General features: G+C 36.4%; 1 protein-coding gene and 1 long non-coding RNA gene across 2 annotated transcripts in view; both read left to right on the top strand.

The window, feature by feature from the left end:
* Window positions 1–25,217, top strand: part of LOC103029152 (NACHT, LRR and PYD domains-containing protein 3-like) — a 442,571-nt gene that overhangs the window by 148,983 nt on the left and 268,371 nt on the right. The window lies entirely within an intron of this gene.
* On the top strand, window positions 21,894–24,632 carry LOC125789921 (uncharacterized). The gene is made up of 4 exons (XR_007429939.1): window positions 21,894–22,157; window positions 22,311–22,588; window positions 23,034–23,150; window positions 24,579–24,632. It is a non-coding gene; the product is annotated as an uncharacterized LOC125789921 (long non-coding RNA).

Genomic DNA, 25,217 nt, shown 5'->3' with positions numbered 1-25,217 from the left:
ATTACAAAGATTGAGACACTGAATACTCAAGTAAATCTGGAAAATATTTAATAAATCTCATTTAGCGTAGTAAAGAAAAAAACAATTATTCCAACCATAAAAAAACTAATTTATGATACCTTTAAAGATTTTTTAAAAAGGTATATTCATCAGGCAATGAAACCAACTAACTTCCTGGACCACATCAAACAGCCAAAATTAAGTGAAAAACAAAAACATACTCTTGAAATACCATTATCTCCAGAAAAATTCTACAAAGCCCTAAAACACATTCCTAACAATAAAGCACCAGGACCTGACGGATTCCCTGCTGAGTTTTATAAACACTATTGGTCATCCCTATCTCAACTGTTTTATAGAATGATATCAGAAATTAAACAAAATGCAAAACTACCAACAAACATGAATACTGCAATCATCTCCCTTCACCTTAAACCAAACAAAGACCCTACCCTACCATCCAGCTACAGACCATTATCATTAATAAATACAGACACAAGAATAATCAGCAAGGCTCTAGATAACAGAATAGAAACAATAATCCATAATTTAATACATCCTGATCAAACTGGATTCCTCAAGGGTCGACATTCATCCACCAATATGTGCAGATTAGTGAACATAATAGATTACACCTCTCACCAGAACATACCAACAGCAGTTGTAACCCTGGATGCAGAGAAAGCCTTTGATAGAGTGAACTGGAAACTCTTATTCACCACACTGCACAAACTCGGGTTTGGAGAATCATTTGTTAATTGGATACAGATTTTATACACTGCACCTAAGACCACAGTCAACACCAATGGGGTAATATCACAACCTTTCACACTACACCGGGGGACTAGACAAGGATGCTGTCAGCCCGCCGACTCCACCCTCTCCTGCCCAACAGCGCTTGGCTTCACCGTAGTTTTAATCACCTTCCCCACCCTGAGCACCTGATCTCTATTACCAGCTCTATAAAGGAGCTCCAGTTAAGAGACTTTCTGCGAAGTCTTAGCATTTCATTTGAACTCTAAGCTCTGAGCATTATATTCGTATTGTTTTTCTGGTAGTCTGACCTCTAGCCTTGTTTATTTACTTCGTCTCAGCCTTTTCCTCTGAATACCCTGTTTGCCTGTGATTCGACCCGTGCCTGTCTTTTGGATTGTTTATTTGAATAAACCCAGTCTGCATCTGCATTCAGTCTCTTTACCTGTTTATGGTGACAGATGCTCACTCTCTCCTTATCTATTCTCTATCTTCATAGAACCGCTAGCAGCAGCGATACATCAAAACACACACATTAAAGAAATCCAAACACCCAACATGCAACATAAAATCAGTCTATATGCAGGTGATATCTTACTATTTCTACAAAAAACAGTTATTTCAATAAAAGAAACAATCCAAACAATCGGAAATTATTCAAAAATATAAGAGTATTCAATCTATTGGTCAAAATCTGCAGTTCTCCAATAAACATAAATAAACCTGATGTTAAACTGAAAACACTACCCACCCCCATGTGCACTAATTTACATATCTGGGTGTGAGGGTCTCCCCCCAGCTGTCAGAGTTGTTTAAACTCAATTTAAACTCATTAAACTAAATCAATAAGTGATGATCTCCGCCGTTGGACAACACTTCCCCTTTCACTTGCTGGCAGAATTGCTACACTTAAAATGACAGTATTACCAAAAATCAATTATTTATTTTCAATGATTCCCATTCAGCCCCACCCTCCTGGTTTCAAACTCTAAATACCACAATAACTGAATATTACTGGAAAAATAAACCACCCAGAATCAAACTCACCACATTACAGAACTCAAGACTGCATGGCGGCCTAGAGGCACCAAACTTCCACCATTATTTTCACAAGATAACAAACTCTGTACTCACACCAACCAGACATTCACCCATCTGGAACAACCCGGACTTTATCATCGATAAAAAACACTAAACTACCCACCTTGGAATAAAAAAAGGGATCACACACCTCAAACGCATGTATCACAATACCACCTTAATGTCACTACCACAATTAACATAGAAATATGGCATTGGGAGAACTCAATTTTTACAATACCACCAGTTAAGATCAATCATCTGTTCAAAAATCAACCCAATCACATTAGACCTGCCTACACCAATTTCAGAATTTCTTAGCATTACTACAACAAATAAAATATTATCCAAAATATATAAAATAATATCTCAATTGAATCTTACTATTAGCTTACCGTGCAAACAATGGGAAGAAGATTTATCATTAACTTCTAATGCTGATTTCTGGCTCTAGGTGTGTAATAAAAATCACAACATGATCAGAAACACTAATTTACAACTCATCCAGTATAAAGTTATCCACCGAGTTCACTACACCACACACAAAATGTATAAAATGGGATTACAGTAAATCACAATAATAATCCAACACAAGATAAAACGTAGCAAAACTAGCAGTTAAAATCGCACATAAGTTCATTATTCTGTTTTCTGTTTAGCTATATTTTAGTATATATATGTATGTCTATTTCTTTCTTAATTTTAATTTTTCTTTGTTTTTTTTGTTTTTGTTTTTTTGTTTGTTTGTTTTTTCTCCCCCTGTAACCCCTTCTGCAGCTCACTCCCTCCAACCCTGAACCCCCCAACTATATTAAATGAATATAGTTATATACAAATGAAACAAATGAATACCAGACATTGTTTTTGAAGTGTGGTTCAACAGAATCATTTAAAACAATACTAAATAATCTTATTCTAATTTCACCCTCATAAAGAGAAATACACTGAGCAGCATGTTCTCTGTGGGAAAGTGTTCTATTCTGAGCTCTTTATCAGAAGTACATGCATGTCTGTTTATCTGAATTTAAGTTCAGTGTTAGTTTAATCTGCAGTGTGTGAGATTCAGCTAAATGAATTATCATGTCTTGCTTTAATAATTGATAAAATAATCACTGAATTTTTTCTGTAACTAATTTATTGATAAAGAAATTAGAGTTAATTGGTGTGTGTGGAGGATATGTATATGTATTCATGTGCATATTATTGTTTATAGTAAAGGAAACATGTTAAACATTTCTTAAATATGTAAAACATCTTCAGCTTCACTCATTTTAATTCAGTAAATAATAGTATAATATTTTTACATGAACTGTTCTACACAATATATATATATTTACTAGATGTATTTTAATTAAACAAGGATTGTATAACTATTATGGGATAAAGCATAATTATCTCAAATATATACTAATAGGGGTGTGTGTGTTTATATGTCAGTGTTTCTAATGGATTATCATTTCTCTCTCAGGCTGTTTGGCTGTAATCTATCAGAGAAAAGCTGTGCAGATCTGGCCTCAGCTCTCAGCTCAAACTCCTCAACTCTGAGAGATCTGAACCTGAATAATAATAAACTGCAGGATTCAGGAGTGAAGCTGCTCTCTGCTGGACTGAAGAATCCACACTGTAAACTGGAGAAACTGTGGTAAGATCATCAAAATACAACAAACACACATCTATAATGTAATATAATATAATATAATGTAATCTGCTTATTTGAATAAGCCCATTTTATAGTCTCTTAAAACAACATTTGTGGAATTACCTTTAATCACAAATAAACCATTCTTTTTGTACTTCTGTTTATTATTAGTTACATCCAAGTGAAGGTCACTTTACAACCTAAACATGTTACTCCACTTTACATTTACTGTTGATAAAAAAAAATGTGTGCAATGTCTGAACTATATATAAATATATAAAAAAAACTGATGAGGTATCACCTAATGTTTAGAAGAATACAACATATATTATTATTATTATTATTATTATTATTATTATTATTATTATTCGACTAAAAGTACTTATGATGGTGGTCTTTTACGTAAAAGAATGTAACCTTATGTTTCATAGAGATTTTTGGCAGAGGTTAATATAAACTTTAGATGACCCAAACCCTCCTAGTCTGTTAGTTAAATGAGCTTTTACTAAAGGACCAGATATATTCCATTAGTAAATCTAAGGGGCTAATGGATTTTAACAGGTAAACTCAATAAATGAGAGTTTATTAGCTGATCATATGGATGGGTTAAGAAACTGCTTTAAAATACCTACATGAAGTATTGTACTAAATTCTGTCTCTCCACTACATCGAGCTTCTAGCTAACTAGTTAAGCTAGCTAAAATAATTTTCCTTCATTATAATTTACAGTAATCCTAGTCTACAAGTCACAATGACTATCACAAGCTCACAGAGGGTTTGATCTACAGTTTTGAGTCGTTTATTTTTAACCAGCTAGCAGAAATAATCTCTACACAGTGTACATGGTAAGCTCCGTTACCTTTTAGAAAAATCGCTGTATATCCAGATCTGTTTTAACGTCAGCTCGCTGCACCCCGCTGCTGAATCTAAAAAAGAAAACTTTACAAATCCTCCACAGCGAAGGGGGTGGGGGGTGGGGGGGGGTGGGGGGCTTCCACACTCTCCTCCGCGCTCTGCAAAAGCACCGAGCTGATTGGCTGTTTCTATTAAGAGGCGGGACTTTCGTCCTGACCGCGCGGGGTCACGTGACAGAGGAAGAGAGCTGTTTGTGAGTTGATTTCAGGGCAATCTGTTTTCACTCGTTTTTAATCGCTCAGGTTTTCAAAAGATCATTTCAACACGGCTTCAGTAAAATCTTAATAAATTTAAACAAAAAAAAAGTTTTAAAAGGGCACTTTGGTTAATAAAGGGCAGAGTTGGTGGTGCTCCAGCACCACCTGATGTCTATGTGTGCACGCCTATGCTAACACACACACCACTACACACACACACACACACACACACCACTACACACACACACACACACACACACCACTACACACACACACACACACACACACACACCACTACACACACACACACACACACACCACTACACACACACACACACACACCACTACACACACACACACATATACACCACTGCACTCACTCACACACACACACAAACACTCCCACTCACTCTAACACACACTACTACACACACACACACACACACACTAACACACACACACACTAACACACACACCCCTGCACACACACACCTCTACACACACACACAAACCACTTCACACACACACACACACACACACATGACTGCACTCACACACACACACACACCACTACACACACACACAAAGCACTTCACACACACACACACACACACACACATGACTGCACTCACACACACACACACACACACACACCACTACACACACACACCACTATACACACACTACTGCATACACAGACACTAACACAAAAACCACTGCACTCAAACACACACCCCTGCACTCACACTGCACTACACACACACACACACAGCCACGAGTGTCCTCCATCATATCAGAGTGATTTCACTGCAAAAACTATATATATTTATTTGTTTACAGTTATTCAAAATGTCCGCCGAGTCAATTTCCTGTGGCGGAATGGCCACTAGGGGGCGTGTGGAAAGGGGTTAATTCGTTGCTGCCAAATGGGGTGGCAGCAGGAGTGGCAAGGCTTTCTTTTAGGGTGGCAGCTGCCCTATACCACCCCAGTAGATCCACCCCTGCTTTTAACTATTACGCAGCAATCTGAGTAAAAATCATCCATTAAAAAGCAGCTCAATGTTTCTTATTTCCTTATAGTTACACACCTCTCAGTAAAATAAGCTGCGTATACTCACACCATTCTGGGTAGTGATCAGAACCACTACCCACAGTCTGTACCAGTGTGTGGAGGTGGTGTGTAGAATGATCATCAGTCCTCTGCACAGTGTTCCCCCGAGCCATCGCTGAACCATTGCTTCATCAACTCTCTATAGAATATGCTGAAAACCTCCACAATCACACTCACACACAGTATTAGAAATGCAGAAACTGCTCATAGAGAAAAGTCACTCTGAACTTTACATTTTCATCAGACTGACTGTGTGGTGATTTCTCTAAACTAACACACTCATACTGCCTGCTAATGTTCAGAAAGAGAAAGTGAATGTGAGTGTGTATGTGTGTGTATGTGTTGTGGTGTCATTATCACATCTCCTCTGATGTTTAGGATATTTTGGCACCAAGTGATGAAGTGTTTCTGTTATTTTGTCCTATTCTTCTTGTCTTAAGGTGTGTAACAGTACAGGCCGTCATTGTGAGCATGCACCAGTACCGTCTTTGTGCTGTGGTTAGATAGAAACCTGTTTTATTGTTTTAGTACATTTTAAATACTCGTTCACGCTGTGAAGGTGAGTAAGCCACTAATTTACTGAAACAGAAATGCTATTTTATTTTGTATTCTGTTTATAAATTATGTAAAGCAAGAGCATAGGAGCGGGTTTGATATTGGGGGGGACACATTTGCTAATATGAACCAAAGCCCAGCCTATAGTGTCCTAGAATAACATCTTTTAATCAGAAATAATCCCTTTTTTGTATTCTGTTTATTATTAGTCAAGTCAAGTCAAGTAGTTTTATTGTCAATACTGCATATGTACAGGACATACAGAGATTTGAAATGACATTACTCTCCTTCCCAATTTTACAGCAAGTACAGATAATAGATATAATAAAGGAGAATGGGAGACACTATGTGTACAATACAGCAGGGACACAAATAGACATACATGAGACAAAACAAGGTGCAGTGGTGTGGGGGAGGAATAGATATATAAATGTAAGTAAATAAGTAAAAAATAGATATATAATTATAATATAAAAGAGTGGGAGACACTATATGTTCAATACATCAAGACACAATAAACAGACGTAAGACAATAGTGCAATATTGATGGTGATTGAGATGGAATGACAGTAAAAATAGTAAATAACAGTAGTGCAAATACGGTATATGGTATATAGCTTAAGGCTGGTAAAGTGAATGGGTGCTTAAGTCCTTAAAGTTCACAGTTTAATTAAGTGGAATTAAAGTGCGTATAGACAGTGCAAGAATATCAGTAGTGCAGGTGTTGTGTAGTGCAAGTCCGTTTGGAAGGGACCAGTACTTTGTGTATTGTAGTGCAGAGTTTCAGTACTGTATTAGTGGGGGGGTTCTGGATGCTGAGTGAGTGTGTGCTGGGGGCAGGATTGGGATGGGGGGTAGAGCAGGAAGAGAGTTCAGAATCCTCACAGCCTGATGGATGGGGCTGTCTCGCAGTCTGCTGGTCCTCGCCCCGAGACTCCGCAGTCTCCTCCCTGATGGCAGCAGGATGAAGAAGCTGTGTAGTGGGTGAGAGGGATCTCCTGCCAGATGGAGGGCTTTCCGTGTGAGGCGGGAGCTGTACAAGTCCTGAAGGGAGGGGAGAGAGGTGCCAACAATCTTCTCAGCTGCTCTCACGATGCGCTGGAGGGTCCTGCGGCAGGATGCTGTGCAGGCCCCGTACCACACGGTGAAACAGCTGGTCAGAATGCTCTCGATGGCCCCTCTGTAGAAGGTGGTCATGATGGGGGTGGGGGCTCCAGCTCTTCTCAGCTTGCGGAGAAAGTAGAGACGCTGATTTGCCTTCCTGGCCAGTGACGCTGAGTTGGTGCTCCAGGAGAGGTCCTCTGTGACGTGCACACCCAGGAACTTGGTGCTGCTCACCCTCTCCACAGCAGTTCCGTTGATGAACAGAGGGGTGTGCAGTGTGTGCGTTCTCCTGAAGTCCACAACAATCTCCTTGGTCTTCTCTGTGTTCAGAGAGAGATTGTTGTGTTTGCACCAGGAGGCCAGGCGGCTCACCTCGCTCCTGTAGTGTGACTCATCGTTGTTGCTGATGAGACCCACCACCGTCGTGTCATCCGCAAACTTGACGAAGAGGTTGGAGGTGTGTGCTGGTGTGCAGTCGTGGGTCAGCAGAGTAAACAGAAGGGGGCTCAGCACACAGCACCTGCATATTAATAGTGTCTCCCTGACAGACACAAATCATGTACAGTATCCTGCAAATCAGTATATCGAGCTGCTCATGCACATTTTGTGCAACAGAGCGAGAGAGTGATGAACGTTCAGGTCTCTTCTTGTGCTCAGTAGAACTATCAGTGTTCTCTGTGGGTGGAATTTACACTGCTCTCTTTGGCAGTGTTTAATGTAGTTCTACAGGTCAATGGCAGAGGGTTGGAATGCAGGGTATATAAAATCCAATACTAATGCCTGTCTTACCCTGTGTTTGTCTATATGGTGTTAATGACTGCAAGACATGTTAATATATACGTTTACAGGTCTGATTCTTTCACAGGAATAGTTAAGCTTATTTATACTTGCTCCTACAACATTGTTAGGAGCTAGTGGGGGTTGGGTGTAGGGGGGGTGGGGGTCTTTACACTCCTAGTGTGTGAATATAACTGTACACTCATCTGTTGTACTTTTCACTCCTTCTCTCTGCAGGCTGAGGAGCTGCAGTATTACAGAAGAAGGCTGTGCAGCTTTAGCTTCAGCTCTGAAATTAAACCCCTCACACCTGAGAGTGCTGAATCTGAGAGACAATAATCCAGGAGAGTCAGGAAAGAAGCTGCTCTCTGATCTACAGAAGGATCCTCACTTTAAACTGGAGAAACTATAGTGAGTTACTGAAACACTGCCTCTGAAACACAAACAAAAACACACACAACAGCAGTGGCGCAAAAAGGGGGTATGCAGCGTATGCGACGCATTGGGGCGCTGAACTAGAGGGGGTGCCAAATCAATGCAGGAAAATTAAGTATTGTTAATGAGAAGACAGGCCACTGTGAATGGAAAATCTCTTGACGCTATTCACGGAGCCAGTTCAAGTAAAAAGTTCCGCCTTTCAGGGGAACTTCAGGCCAATCAGCTTGCTGGTTTTGCGGAGCGCGGTGGGCTTGTAGGGAAGCCCCCCGCCCATCCCCCCACTGCCTCGCTGGGGAGGATTTTTTAGTTCTGCGAGTTTCAGCGCTGATGTTAAAACATATCTGGATATACGGTGATTTTTGAACTAAGCAGATGGTGGTAACCTGGTTAAAAATACTCTAAAGTCTCTAAATCAAAACACACAGATCAGGGTTTGAGAAAATAAAACGATATAATGTTTAACTTGCCCTGATCAGCCAATAACTATTTCATTTTCAAACTGTTTTTATTAATTTAGAATTTCAGGATTACTGTAATTAACGAAACATTAATTTAGCTAAACAGTTAGCTAGAAGCTGGATGTTGTGGATATTCTGAATTTAGTACTATACTTAGTTTAAGTGAGTTTATTAACCCTGGTCTCTGCCCTAAAATGGTATGTTCTCCACCGGATTCAACTGATCAGCTTATAAACTAATATAATTAACTGGACTGAGCCCCGGATTTTTACATACCCAGGCAACGCCCCTGATAATACACATCAAAAAACAGAATCACAGCGCCCATCCATTCCCTCCCCATCTACCCTCCTGTCACTTCCTACCAAACACAGGCGCTTGAGAACGCGCCCCATAGAGACGCGCGCCCAGGATCCTACCTATAGGATAGGTGCTGTATTTACAATATAACGGATCATAACAAGTAAGTAAGTAGATGGTGAATCATAAAACTAATAAATTATAGAACAAGGCTTGCCAACGCTGTTTTTTATTTTACATATAATTATTATTATATTATTTCATATTATATTATTTTATTATATTATATTTATTTATAAATGTATTATTTATTATATTTATTCTATATTATTATTTTTTTTTTTTTGTGGGGGGGGGGGGGGGGGGGGGTGATAGTATGTTCGCATACACCTCAAAAAGTATGTAGTTGCACCCCTGCACAACAGATAATCAACCTACAGTCTTTTTAGTGTTGGGTCTAAGTTAACTTGTTAAGGTAATATTGTATACAGTGGACTGGTAGAATTCTATCCAAAATGCACCAATTAATGGTAATTCTGATTTGATAAAATAAAAACAGTATGTTTGGGTTATAACTGAGTTCATGGTTGGGCAGTGTTGCTAAGCTACCATTGTTTGTAGCTGAGAGTCAGGTGGGCTACATCACAGCATGACCAAGAACTTCCTGTTTTTAAAGGGAGGAGGTGTTTGATTGACCTGCAGATCAAACCAGATCAGACCGTTATTTTAGTGACGTTTAGAGTGAAAACAGACCTGTGTGAAACAGAGTGTGTTACTGTGGTTCACAGTCACTGGAAATATTGTATCAACTTCAATCAAACCTGTTTAACTTTTAAACACAGGATGAACTTCACAGCCTTTTCTCAGTGCAGTGAGAATATATTACTCTCTAAGACTCATTATTGTGACTCTGTGTAGAGAAGCAGTACAATCTTAAACTTTTATCTTAATTAACAAACCATATAAATGTAATATAGTTTTATCAGACACTTTATTAACCATATAGAAAAGGGGGTAATGTATTCAGTATATAATTTATAATTAATCATATAATACATTGTTAATTTAGTAATTTTGATAAAAAATAACCCAAAGTCTCCATCTCTACAGTGTAGAGTGTGAAGTGTTTGGTATGTGAGTGTGTGGTTTTATAGGATTAAGCTGTAGTTTGTTTGATGAAGCTGTTCTGAATCACCTTGTGTGTGGAACTGTGCTCAGTGAGTTTCAGTCAGACAGAGAATGAGAGTTTTAGATTTAGAGGATTTTATACAATTTCTGTTGCTTGTGGATGTTTTCACAATCTAATAAGGTGAGTGCTGACTGTAAGTGTGTGTTCATGTCTGATCATTCTGTTCTGTTTTCTGCTTTCCAGCATTTGAAAACCTGACCTGCTCTTATTGGACAATCTGGGCTCTTCATCAGCTCTTCATTCAGCACTTCTGTGGAGTTTAGAAGCTTCCAAAATGTTCATATGAGCTGAAGTGAGATCCGGCTGTTCAGCAGCTGGAATAGCTGAACTAAACAGTAACAGATCATTATCAGAACAGCTCTAATCTTCTTATCAGAGTGGAAATAGAACCTTGTTGATTTCTATATTGTGGAGTTTAGTAGGAAAGTGGGAGGCTTGTCTGTTAAAAAACTGAAATTTTCACAGATGATATTTTGGTTCCAGAAGATTCTTAATTCCTACTGAAAGTCAGTGAGAGGTAGAGCAGCATTTTCAGACTCTTGGGTAAATACCCCGAGCTCTAAATCATTGGCTGTGCTAAAATGTGGTGTGGAATCTGGTTTAGAGAGATCTGAATCTACACATACAGTATAGTACACTTTTATATTCTGTATAGCAGGCAGAGCAGTGAGGGTTAACCAGTCGACAGTGATCAGTTCAGCACTGTCTTATACTTTTATCATGTTGTTTAAATCAATTAGAAATGTGTTGAAACCTTCAGAAGCTGTATAAACTATATCCAAACTAATTCTTTTAACTTTTACAGAGCCTTAAAATGTGTTTTATTTCCTTTTAAGCCTTTCTAACCAGAAACAGGAGCTGCAAGTTAGCTTCAGTTAGAATTCCTATATACATTACATAACTTGTATTTTGTGTAACAGTGTTCATCTGCCTTTTCCCTGAAATATATGTAAATAAATACATAGAGGATAATCAAATCCAATAATGTCTGTCTTCATTTTCTGAGTCAAAGTTTATTCTGTTGTGTTTAATTATGAAACTTATTAAAGGTTTTATTAAGGTGTGAAGACTGGTATCTGTTTCCCCTCCACAGTGTTAACTGTCTGTTAACTCACTGTAGAAAACACTTTCAGCTTCTATGGAATTTAAATTCATTATTTTAATTTTAATTCATTTAAATTTTAAAATTCATTAAAACAAGACCATTAGAAGAGACTATAGTGTGGAAAAATGTGTTTTATACAGTTTATATAAAGAGACAAACACTGAATCCAAAAGCCTTTTATTTCTATGGGACAGAAGATCAGAGTTTTAACAGCAGTGATGTTCAAATCTGAGTTTTAAATCCTGAATGAAGCAGAAGAAAGTGAGCTGAGTAAAGCAGAGGCTGGTGGTCCTCACTGCTCAGTGTCCTGCTCTCTCCTCAGTGTCCTGCTGACAGTAGGCTGTGTGTAACTGCAGCTGCTGTAGCGGTGTGCAGTCTGGTATTATCTGATATAGCAGGGGGATATAATAGGAACTGGGCCCAACTCCCATTCTAAATATACAGATCTATAAATTATAATAACCCAATAATTCACTCTTGTCAACCGTGCAACATCCTCCTATTGAACACATCCTCATCGACTGTCCTGCCTATAACCATATAAGACAATCCTCCTATTAAAAAAAGAACATTAAAGACCTTTTAGGGGAAAAAAACCCACCAGGGAAGATCTTAAAGTTTTTATCGCATCTTAACCTGAAACACCTACTTTAATACATTTGTAGCTAAATATATTTCCCTTATCGTGCTAGAAACTTTAAACAACTTTGCTCTGTCTGGATATATAAAACCAAGTGTATGCTACAAATAGCCAAATATATGCTGAAGTGGCAATAAAACCCCATCAACCAATCAACCATCAAGATGTTGAGAAAACTATTTCAGGTGTCAGTACCTCATCAAATCACTGAGAATAAAATACAGAGTGTGCAGATCTCTCCTCAAAACTAAATGTATAAAACATATTCTGGTTGGTTTAAATTTTTTACAATTCTGTGTGTATTCTATATATATATATATATATATATATATATATATATATATATATATATATATATATATATATACATATATATATAGATTAGTATTAATATAGTTATTTTTGTTTATTTATTTAGTTATATGTATTTTTAGGATTATTTTATCAATTCCTAAGTACATCTGTTTGTTATTTGAATTTCAGAATATGTATAATGATATTGATTACAAAACATTTCTACGTTTTTGGGTGTAATAGTGAATAACTACTGCATATTTGCAGTGTTGAATGGTTTTTTGTGATTTGATTGAGTGCGCTGTTTCGGGGGAGGAGTCGACAAAAACGTTCTTTTATCTTGTTTGTTAATTTTCACTTTGTGAAGCTCTTTGGGAAACACTTCAGTACTGGCTAGTTCTTTTCTTACATTATGCGTTAGCTGCACAACCATCCTGTGTTTCCTTCAGGAAATGCACTTTTCTAGTTTAATAATGGCGTCATCTACAAACTCTAGATCCCACTCTTTTATTAATGATCCAACAAGAATCATATTAAAGTATTAAACTATCTAAACCCAGATCACACCCAGATCACACCTTCCACAACAGACCAGCATATACCAAACTTCATAAAGCCTAAACCTAGACTTTTAAAAGTGTAGAATTAATCAGAGTTTCTCAGATTAATGACTAATGAAAACTTTAAAACCATAAAACATGTTTGATGGGAAAATGTGCAGCTTCCAAATCAAATTTAGCTCCAAACATTTGACTCTAGACTTCAACAAAAACCCTCTATAGAAAACCAGTTAAAACTACTAAAACTACAGTAGATTTAAACTTTAAATTTCCCTCCAGCAGAGAAAGTCCTCTGACTCTGATATTAACAGATTTAATTCCCTTTTCTCACATCTGTAGAACAAAGCTGCATCCAGACTTATGTGATGATGATGATTTTGGGTAAAACACAGCGTTTGGAGATTGTAATGTTCATAAACACAAAGAAGAGAATCCATCAATGATTGTTCAGCATGAGAATGAGAACCACAGTGAAAGTGCTGCACCGAGAGACTCCAGTCAAGAACAGATCTTTTACTGCTGAAATAAAGTCAGTAATTAGAGGCAGGTTGGGGGAAATTTACTGAATCATTTCTACTTTTACTAACAACACTTCAGAAACACAGAGAGATCTCCTTACAGTTTCTATTTTACAACTGCTGAGAAGCATTTACCAGTACTTTAGATTTTACTTTATCTAAACTCTAAATACAGCACCACACCTCCCTCATACAATTAACCAAACAGTTCATTTCCTGCACAAAAGCACATTTTGTCATCACAAAAACACAAAAACCTGGATTAACATCAACTAATACTTTCAAAACACAAGAACGCATGTTCTCTGTTCCAGAGCTACGTATAGTCAATCACAGTGCAACCACTGTTAAAATAATAAAAGCTACTGACATTACAGAAACAGCATCATGATTGTTTTTATAAAAAGTTATTAAATACTTGAGTATTAAATGTGTGCAACATATTGTCTAAAAGTTGTTAAGTGATATTTATTTTATAGAACTATAGAGTAGAATAAAAAGTGCACTATAGGACCCTGTGGCGTGGCCTAAACTTTACCTTCCATTACTTTAACTTTTATACTTTTTACTGTATTTTTGAAACCAGAACTTTTACTCTTTTACTTGAGTAAAATTTGATACTTGAGTTGATGCTTCAACTTCTACAGAAGTATTTATATTTTAAACTCTAGTATCTATACTTCTACCTACAGAGTAATGAATGGAAATACTTTCGGCACCTTTGTTCCTCTTCCTTATCCTGACCCAACTCTTCCTCTCTCCCTTGTCCTGGTTTAACTACACCTTTTCCTGGACTAACTATTAATTTCCCTCCATCCAGAGATATTTTCTTTCTTTCTTTCTCTCTATGAGCTCCAATAGCTACACTGGCCACACTCAGTCTAAAACAAAAATCCCCTTTTTTATGTGTTCATGTCACTGACAGCATTAAGTCTAATGATAAAATCCAGTTCCAGCTCTGATTGGCTTATCATAGTCTTTTATTTATTATTAATAATGTGTAAATTCAAAATTATGTATTAGTTATAATAGATTTACACATGCTATTGTTGTAAAACAGCAGTTATATTCTGTATTTAAGGTTTGTAACATGAGATATTTAATTTTAGCATGCTGTATTAAAGCAATTGTAAATAAGATAAGAAAAATCCAGAACTGTGTTAGTGGATAATTTAGTTTGTTAATAAAATGTAAGCATGTATAAAACATGCTAATTGAATACATATTGTGTGATCGCTACATGAACTGTATGAACAGTTTAGTCCACAACAGACAGATGTTGAGTTAAGCGTATTTAGAGTTTTGAAAATGTGAATACAGATCAGATAAAAGCATGTTAGTGATTGTAAAAAACTGTAAATAGACCAGAGCTCATGTGGAGCAGATGATGAATGATGAGATAAGAGGAAGCTCTCTGCCTCCCTCTGGTGGTGGAAACCAGTCTAGCAGCAGGTCTGGATTCAGGCTGAGTGGTGGCTCTCTGCCTCCCTCCTGTGGGGGGATGCCAGCTCTCCCTCACAGCTACTGTCTGTAATGATCATGTTTGCAGTGTAAAGAGAGACTTTTAGCATTAATGCTGCCTGTTTATTTCATATATTAATAAAGTGCAGTGTTTAGTTTATTTTACTGTTGTTTCTATGTGTTGATTTTCTAGTGCAGTCTATTGGCTGATCAGCTGCTGGAAGCTCATCATTAATCTATTAAATTAATCTAGCTCTTAGTTACTCTTACAAAAGAATTACTATGGTTTTACTATGATTTTATATAGTAACTATAGTTATTGCATATATAACCATAACATTACTCTGAACTACTGTGCTTCCTTATGATCACTATGTTTAATTAATGATGCTGCCATAGTTTTACTATTGTAGTTTATAGTTATAGACATAGTTATGTGGTATCTGTGATTCTACCATTAAAAATACTGAGACACATAATGCTAATTATTACACTGTCTGTTCAGCTGTTCTATAGTATAGTAGTTATTATACAGTTATTATACAGTTATTATACAGTTATTACACAATTATTACACAGTTATTATACAGTTATTTTACAGTTATTACACAGTTATTATACAGTTATTATACAGTTATTACCCAGTTGTTATACAGTTGTTACACAGTTATTACACAGTTATTACAGAGTTATTATACAGTTGTTACACAGTTGTTACACAGTTGTTACACAGTAGTTACAGTTATTATACAGTTATTACACAGTTATTAATGAAGATCTATTTAACTACTAGGATGATTTATGGTGAATAAATTATTGACATATTGAAATGTGACACTGCTGTGATTTTAATATGGTACCATACGGTACAGTTGTTATTCTCAAAAGTATTCAGACCCCTTTACTATGAAACCCCTAAATAAAATCCAGTGCAATCAATTGCCTACACAAGTCACTTAGTTAATAGGGTTAATCCAGCTGTGTGTTATTTAGTCTCAGTATAAATACAGCTGTTCTGTGAAGGCCTTACTGGTTTGTTAGAGAACACTAGTGAACAAACAGCATCATGAAGACCAAGGAACTCACCAGACAGGTCAGAGATAAAGTTGTGGAGAAGAAGTTTAAAGCAGGGTTAGGTTATAAAAACAAATCCCAAGCTTTCAGCATCCCAAGGAGCACTGTTCATCAATCCATCATTCAAAAATGAGTAAAAAGGATTCTACAACTGTTTCTACAGAACTACCAAGACATGGCTGTGATTCGAGTGAAAGGTAGCATTACTGAGTACTGATAAAGGGGGTTGAATACTTTTCACATTTTTATTTGATTATTTTTTTTAAATTCATATATCATTACACTTTACAATTACATGCATTTTTCTGTTGGTTTATCACTTAAAATCTCAATAAACACATTTAAGTTTGTGGTTGTAAGGTGGCAAAATGTGAAAAAGTTCAAGGGGTTTGAATACTTTTGCTAGCACAGCTACTATCTAAATATAATATTTTTATACACACTTCAGTTCTAATATGCTTTAACTCACAATTTGAGACATTAAATCACAGATAATACACAGATGTATTTCACTACATTATACAGATATATACTGTATAAATATGGCAAATCTGCAAAATAAGAAGCTGTCAGATCATTTAATGCTTAAAAAAACAACTAAAAGCACTTTAAACTGTATTCTGTATTGGACTGGTAGCCAATAAAGTGAGGCGAGAGCTGGAGTTATATGTTCTCTTTTCTTGGTTTTTGTCAATAATCTGCTTCACTTATAGATGCTGCAGCTTTAAGGTCTTTTGTTGCCAAATATTCTGTTTTTAACCGTTTATCCATGATGTGTAAAACATAGCACAGAAAAACCACTTCAATCAGACTCTCATTAATAACACAACTAGCGTGTTAATCTATTATCTTTATCTGCCTGTGACTGTACTACACCAACCAATCAACTAACTTAACTTGACTAACTTAACACATGTTTTATTATGCAAATTAATAAACATCTTATCATTTTATTTATTAACTTTGCAGCTTAACCATTTCAGACCCTGCTTCTTTTACAATAGACATTATGTGTTCATAGAAACATGTACTTTCTCTGATTTAGCTATTTATAGGTTTATGTTTGAGTAAAATGAACATTGTTGTTTTATTCTATAAACTACAGACAACATTTCTCCCAAATTCCAAATAAAAATATTGTCATTTATTTGCAGAAAATTAAAAATAGCTGAAATAACAAAAAAAGATGCAGAGCGTTCAGACCTCAAATAACGCAAAAAAGTTCTATGTTTTAAGAGTTAAAAAATCAATATTTGCTGAAATAACCCTGTTTTTTAATCACAGTTTTCATGCTTCTTGGCATCATGTTCTCCTCCACCAGTCTTACACACTGCTTTTGGATAACTTTATTCAAGCAGTTCAGTTTGGTTTGATGGCTTGTGATCATCCATCTTCCTCTTGATTATATTTCATTATATTTTAAATTTGGTAAAATCAAAGAAAATTATAATTTTTAAGTGATCTCTTATTTTTTTCCAGAGCTGTATATTTAAAATAATTTGTACTTTGCAAAACAGAAAAAATAATAATTTTGCCTCTTTTGCAGTTCCTCTACTGTCCACTGGGGGAGTGTGAGGTTAAAGCACTGCTCCATATGATGAACATATGAGTGACTTACAGTAATCAACTATCACACACTCAACAATGCTGCATTTCCAGTTTTCTTTTTTCATGAAGACATACCTCTCTGAACTCTCCACTCACACTTGTTTAGTCATGTGTGCTGTGATTGGCCAACTTTTAGAAATGTTTCAGCACCTCGTAAACCAGTTCATCTGGTTTAAAGAGTAAAAAGTTCAGTAGCGACGTTGGAGAGAGAATCAAAAACAGCGCTTGGAGAGAACACCCTGCCAGGTAATAAACTTTACATTTAAATTTAATATAATTTTACTTGATGATTGAGGACTTTTTAGACAAGTTGAGATCAGAACACAAACCAAAAACAGAAGCTCAGTGAAAAGCAGGCGGCAGACTATTCCAAAGTCTTGGAGCGAACACTGAAAATGAACGATCACCTTTGAGTTTCAAATGAACTCTAAAAATGACCAACAAATTCTGTGGTGATGATCTCAGAGAGCGCTGTGAGACTGTGGAGGTGAAGCAAATCTGCAATATAAGAAGCTGTCAGACCATTTAATGCTTTAAATAAAACAACTAAAAGCACTTTAAACTAGCGGTGTGACGAGACACTAATCTCACGAGACGAGACACGATATTGGGTTCACGAGAACGAGACAAGACGAGATTTAAAAATAATTTTTTTAAGAAAATGTCAAAAATGAAAAATGGCTTGAAAACTAGAGTTTTTTTTGACAAAATCATATAACACACAATTAACATACTGGTTTCTCTCTCACACATTGATTTTATAGGAAATATAAATAAAAATAGGTAAAAAATTAAAATAAAACTTTTCTAGGTCTTATATAGTGCAAACAATTAGTGCAAACCATAACCAGTCATATTAAGACTATGGTTTGTGTTTTTTTCTCCTGAATCTCTTGTAATTTAAGTATGCAGAACCATAACCAGTCATATTAAGACTATGCTTGAAGTGCAAACAGAGACAGAACTTGTTTTTAAATACAGTACAGAGCTAAGGGATTAGTACAGCTGCCTATGAAACAGTCAGGTGTAGGATTTACTTACAGTATTTACATACGGTTTGTGTCTTGTTGGTCACTCTGTTACCGTTTATTGTTTCCACTGGAGCCAAAATGCAGCCAGACATACAACTTAAAAGTAGCAGAAGCATCTTCTATACCAGGAGTATTTAATTAGAATTCACTATGGTCCAGTTCTTGTTTTTCCGCCCGTTTTCGGGCTCCCTATCTCCTTATAAAGGCGTTTTTTTTCTCGACCGCGACCCTGACAACAGAGGTTCGATCCCACGTGAGGAGCGGTGTGTTTATTTATTTATTTTTTCCTTACCGCGTCTGCACAGATCTGATTGACTGAAGAGAGCAGTTGGTGATCTTACCCCACACGTGATTGGTCTGTAAGTTTACTGCACCGCAAAGCACATATGCAATTAAATTTGGGTCCGCATTGGACAACGATTGGGTCCGCCCATTACTGACCTCTGTTCTATGCAAATGCCCGAATTTTTCTCTTCTGCTGAGAGCTGCTCTCACTGCTCAGCCACCCGCTGTATCGCTAATGGGTTGCCAGATCCCTCTTAAAAAGTCCACACTAAACTATTTTTTTTTTCCCGTGAGACAGGTTTAAGCTTGACGAGAAATATCGTCACGTTTTAATCTTGCGAGATCTCGTGCCACGAGATCTCATCACACCCCTACTTTAAACTGTATTCTGTATTGGACTGGTAGCCAATAAAGTGGGGCGAGAGCTGGAGTTATATGTTCTCTTTTCTTGGTTCTTGTCAATAATCTGAATGCAGCTTTCTGGACTAACTGTAAGTGATGCAGAAGAGACTGGTTAATCCCAGTGTATAAATAATTACAGTAGTCTATTCCTGAAGAGATGAAAGCATGGATAACTTTCTCAAGGTCAGAAAAAAACTGAGAAAAGGCTGGAAGAAACTACTTTTTACAAACTGCTTTTCTCGGTTCTCTGGGTCAGAGATACAGCAGCTGCTTCACTTATAGATGGTGCAGCTTTAAGGTCTTTTGTTGCAAAATATTCTGTTTATTTAACCATTAAAACCACTTCAATCAGACTCTGATTAATAACACAACTAGCGTGTTAATCTGTTAGCTATATCTGCCTGTGACTGTACTACACCAAACCAATCAACTAACTTAACTTACACATGTTTTATTTTGCATGTTTTATTAACTTCTTATCATCTTATTAATTAACTTTGCGTGTTAAACCTTTCAGACTCTGCTTTAATTACAATGGACATCATGTTGTTTATTTTTTCAAATGTCTTGTTGCACAGAACAATAAATGAGACCCTTGTCCATCAGAATAAATCATAAACCAGCCAATAAAACAATAGCTTAGCCCCGCCCACTGCACCGGAAAAAAAAAAATCCGCAACTCAGACATTAGTGCACTACAGAACAAATGAGACAAACTAATACAAGCTCATTTTTACAAATTCTTTGTGATTTAGAACACTTTTTTATCATGATAAGGAACATTTTTCTTAGATTATTGGATGTATTTTTATATAGATTTTATATTAGTATTGTAGTGTCTCTTTTGTGTGCACTACAGACAGGAAACTGCATTCTCATATTTTTTCATCACTGGAACATAATTCAGGTCTAAAGTTGTTAAATTACATTTGCTGAACTATATATATATATATATATATACAGCTCTGATAAAAAAAAATAAGAGAGCACTTCAGTTTCTGAATCAGTTTCTCTGATTTTACTATTTATTGGTTTATGTTTGAGTAAAATGAACATTGTTGTTATATTCTATAAACTACAGACAACATTTCTCCCAAATTCCAAATAAAAATATTGTCATTTAGAGCATTTATTTACAGAAAATGAGAAATGGATGAAATAACAAAAAGAAGCAGAGCTTTTAAACCTCAAATAATGCAAAGAAGTTCTAAGTTTTATGAGTTCAATTAAGCAATAGAACACGAGAGGGTGTGTGTTATCACAAATAACTTCACGGCTGTGATTCGGTCATAGGCACGAGCCGAAAGCGAGTACCGTAAATCATCACAGCTGTGATGTTATTCGTGATAACACATGATCTCGAGTGTTCTATTGCTTTTATACAACGGTTGTTTTTTTAATAGAAAATGAAGAAAGAAAATAAATTAAGGAACTTTAAGAAATTCAGTTTGAATATGATTTTAATATGGACTGTGCCTTCCGCCAAAAAGTAGTTCCACAAAAACTGTAATAGAACTGAAACTTAACTACAAAACGACGCATGGTTCATACAGACTAACACCACGAAAGTTAGCTTGAAATCAAAATTGGGAATAAGCGAAGATGGTAACGTTAGGAGCGTGAAATAACTCTAATACTCTCCTCTCCTGCTCCGTGGAGTCGTCTTCAGGTGAAAGCTGCGCATTTTTTGAGCATTTCTGCTTGTTTTGCTGGGTTGTGTTAGTTTTAGCTAGCTGGCTGGACTGTGGTTAGGTTAGCGTAGCTTGCTTTAGCTCCACAATTAGCTTAGCCTAGCCTGGCTGGTTAGCATTCTGGCTGTCAGACGGAATTAGCCGAGCGATTTTCTTTCCCTTTTTTCCACAAAGACGAGCCAGCGCTGCGGGCGAGCGTGCCGCGGCTAAGCACTAGCCTGTGCTAAGCTAACGCTGCTGCGGGTGTCCTGTGTGTATAAATATGCCGTTACTTGGCAACGCACCGGTGGAGTGATACAAGTTTAGTGTGAGAAGGCTGTGATGTTATCCCATATATCAGCACGGCTAGAACACTTCTTAACCAATCAGATTGTGAGATCGGAACTAACTGTTCAATCAATATTTGCTGGAAGAACCCTGTTTTTTTAATAACAGTTTTTATGGACCTTGGAATGTTCTCCTCCACCATTCTTAGATAACTTTATTCAAGCAGTTCAGTTTGGTTTGATGGTTTGTGATCATCCATCTTCCTCTTGAGTATATTCCAGAGGTTTTTAATTTGGTAAAATCAAAGAAACTCGTAATTTTTAAGTGATCATTTTTTTTCCAGTTCTGTGCATTTAAAATAATCTTTACTTTACAAAATAGAAAAAAAATATTTTGCCACCTTTGCAGTTCCTCTGCTGTCCACTGGGGGAGTGTGAGGTTAAGCCACTGCTCTATATGATGAATATATGAGTGATTTACAGTAATCAACACTCAACAATGCTGCATTTCCAGTTTTCCTTTTTCATGAAGACATATCTCTCTGAACTCTCTCACACTTGTTTAGTCATGTGTGCTGTGATTGGCCAACCTTTACAAATGTTTCAGCACCTCGTAAACCAGTTAATCTGGTTTAAAGAGTAAAAAGTTCAGTAGCGACGTTGGAGAGAGAATCAGAAACAGTGCTTGGAGAGAACACCCTGCCAGGTAATAAAACTTTAAATCTGAATTTAATCTGAATTTACTTGATGATTTGAGGACTTTTTAGACAAGCCGAGATCAGAACACAAACCAACAACTGATAGAACTGCATTTCACACACAACTTTAGGATGAATTAAGCCTTGTGCTGCTTTTACAGGATTAGGTGTCTCTGAAGGAGGAAGATGAGCTCCAAAATGAGTGTCTCTGGGGAACAGGACACACAGGAAGCTGAGAGGTGTGAGAATAATGTGATTGGGTATAAAGTGAAAGGTTTGCTGGAAAGGTTGTAGATGGTGTCTGATACTGGTTGTGTTTTAGACTGGATCAGGATAAGAGATCAGACTCACCTGAACCCAGCTGTGTCTCCATGAAGAGTGACCAGTCAATGGAAAAACCTTTACGCTTCAGTGAGGACAACAGATCTACTGATCTCAGGTAAGATTTAATTTAACTCTCAATGAGATAAAATATGTCTTTTGGTGATCTGTAAGAGTAAATGGTTGAAGGGATTGAAGTATCTAAAAAAGTATTTAGTAAATATTTTGTAGTTACTTATTGAGCCTGTTTCATAAATATCATGTAGAATAACTGTACTTACATACCAGATCTTACACTGATAAATGAGTGAATTCTAGTATTTAAAGTATATAAAATAAATATAATTACCAATATTTATGCCACTGTTCATCATGAGTTTTATAATTTTACTAATATTTTTGTTGTATATTTTTAAAAACTGTATAATTAATTAAAATTAATTATAATTAATTATACATACCAAACTTTACCTTAATACAATAATGAATCCTGGTATTTATACATTTTATATTCAACAAATATTATTAGCTGTATAAAATTGTTCCTCTCTTGAATATTTTAGTGAGATTCAGAGAGAGAGGACAGACCCTCCTGAACCCAGCTGTGTGTCCATGAAGAGTGACGATTCAATGGAACTCCCAACAAACTTCAGAAAGGAAGACTGTTCTCCTGAACTGACGTAAGCAATTCTCTGTAATACTTTACTGTTGGACACATAAACCTTTAGAAATCAATATTACAGAATGTCAGGGTTAAGTGGCAGATTTGTGGTGATGTTATATTGTGCTATGACAGGTGATATGATCGGTCATGTTAGGTTGACTGATGCTGTGGAACAGATTATTGAATGATGCAGCTGGAAAAACTGAACAAATGCAAGAACTTAAAGAAACACTGACATGAGAATTCACTGCATAATAAATACAGTGAATAAAGTTACAAAATCATCAATGCATGATAGAGGTGGTTGATGTGCCACCCTCCACCTGGAGGAGATCCCACCCACCCCCTACACAGCTTCTTTAGCCTGTTACCATCAGGGAGGAGACCTCTATTTTTGGACTAGTATTTATATGGGTTCTGTTTATACTGATACTGTCGCTCCCTATTTAATCCCACCATCATTCCTTACTGGTTTAACTAGAGTCCTATTTGAGTAGGAAAGTAATTTTAATCCTCTGTTGGTCTGTACAAATGCAGTACTGGCAATAAAACTATGTGAACTTAACCTATAACACACTTGTTACCAATTTTACTTATATCAGATAACAGTTATAAGAAGCTTTCAAATTGGTCCTTAAACCATAGCAAACTCTAGCAACTCTAGCATTTGGATGGGTGAATGTATATGTAGTGGCACTCCGTTTCTTGCAACTCCTTTTGTACCACCCTTTGCTGTCAGTCTAACAACCCGTACTTGAAAAAAAGCGAGAGAGTCCAAATCTTCTTTTCAAAGTTTTACTAATAAAAAACAAAGGCAAACATTAGACTGGACTCATACAGCTCGCTCAAAAAACTGTTTTGCTTCCAACGGAAGTAACAGCAATCTGGCTACTCATGTTCATGCAGTGGAAATGACGTGTTCCTGACGGAAGACAATAAAATAGCAGAAATGTTCTTTAAAGTTTTTACATAACTGAATTATGCATTTTAGAAAATACAATCATTACAAATGCCTAATAAACAATTTTCAACATATTTTAACATTTTTAACTAAATTATTCTTCAAATAAAATTATTTGGCTCTTACAGTATACTTTGGGCAGTGTAGTGTATAATCATCACTCTGACTGAGCTCTAGAGATCCTGTGTGCAGATGGGAGAAACTTTCAGCAGATAAACCATCACTGCAGCTCTCCAGCTATCTGATCTTTATGGAGGAAACAAAAACCTCACCTCTGTAAAAAACACATCTGGATTTTACAAAAAAACACCAGACTGTGAGAAACATGATTCTCTGATCTGATAAAATCTAGAATTAACTTTTTGGTGAGCGTGAAGGTTGGTGGAGTGTTGCAGTGGTGGTTGATCTTCTGGAACTTTCTTTCTGTAGATATATTCCCAATCACCATTTAATAACATATGTTAATGTTATATTTTCTGACAGAGTCCAGAAGGAGACTCCAGAAATCAGCAGGAGAAATATGGACTTCATATTAAAGGTGTGTAGGTGTGACTAATGCCAGAGCACATGTGAACACTGTAAAATGTGATTTAAACTTTAAATATGAAGTTATGTGCTATAGATGTTTAATAATCATTACTTACTCTTTCTAAGTGGAATTGCAGAGGTTTATTAAACATACAAGTACGAGTACAACAGTAAATGTGTTTATAGATTTAGTGACATTGAGTTTGTAATTGTGATTTACATAATGAATAAGTCACACACTAATGTATGATGACCATTTATTAGTGATCAGTTCAGAAATCCAGATTATTACAAAGATTTTACTTCAATATAAATGCAGTCAAAGCTCTAGAGCCACAGATATCACATTATGTTTTCATATTAAACTGTTAAATATGATGTTCTGTTACATTCTGAGAAAGCTCTAACTGCTAGAAGGGCTAGAAATAATATAAAAGAAATCTTGAGTTTTGCCCTTGATCTCAATCCAACACAACACATCCCATATCCAAAACATTATATTGACATAAACCACAAATGATTTTATTAAACTATTATCTGTTCTTGTCTTACTACCATTTCTTACCATGTGTTTAATCAGGAACTGGAGCACAA

Source organism: Astyanax mexicanus, unplaced genomic scaffold, assembly GCF_023375975.1.
Source record: "Astyanax mexicanus isolate ESR-SI-001 unplaced genomic scaffold, AstMex3_surface scaffold_32, whole genome shotgun sequence".
Classification (NCBI taxonomy): domain Eukaryota; kingdom Metazoa; phylum Chordata; class Actinopteri; order Characiformes; family Acestrorhamphidae; genus Astyanax; species Astyanax mexicanus.
This window is presented reverse-complemented; position numbering and strand designations above follow the sequence as displayed.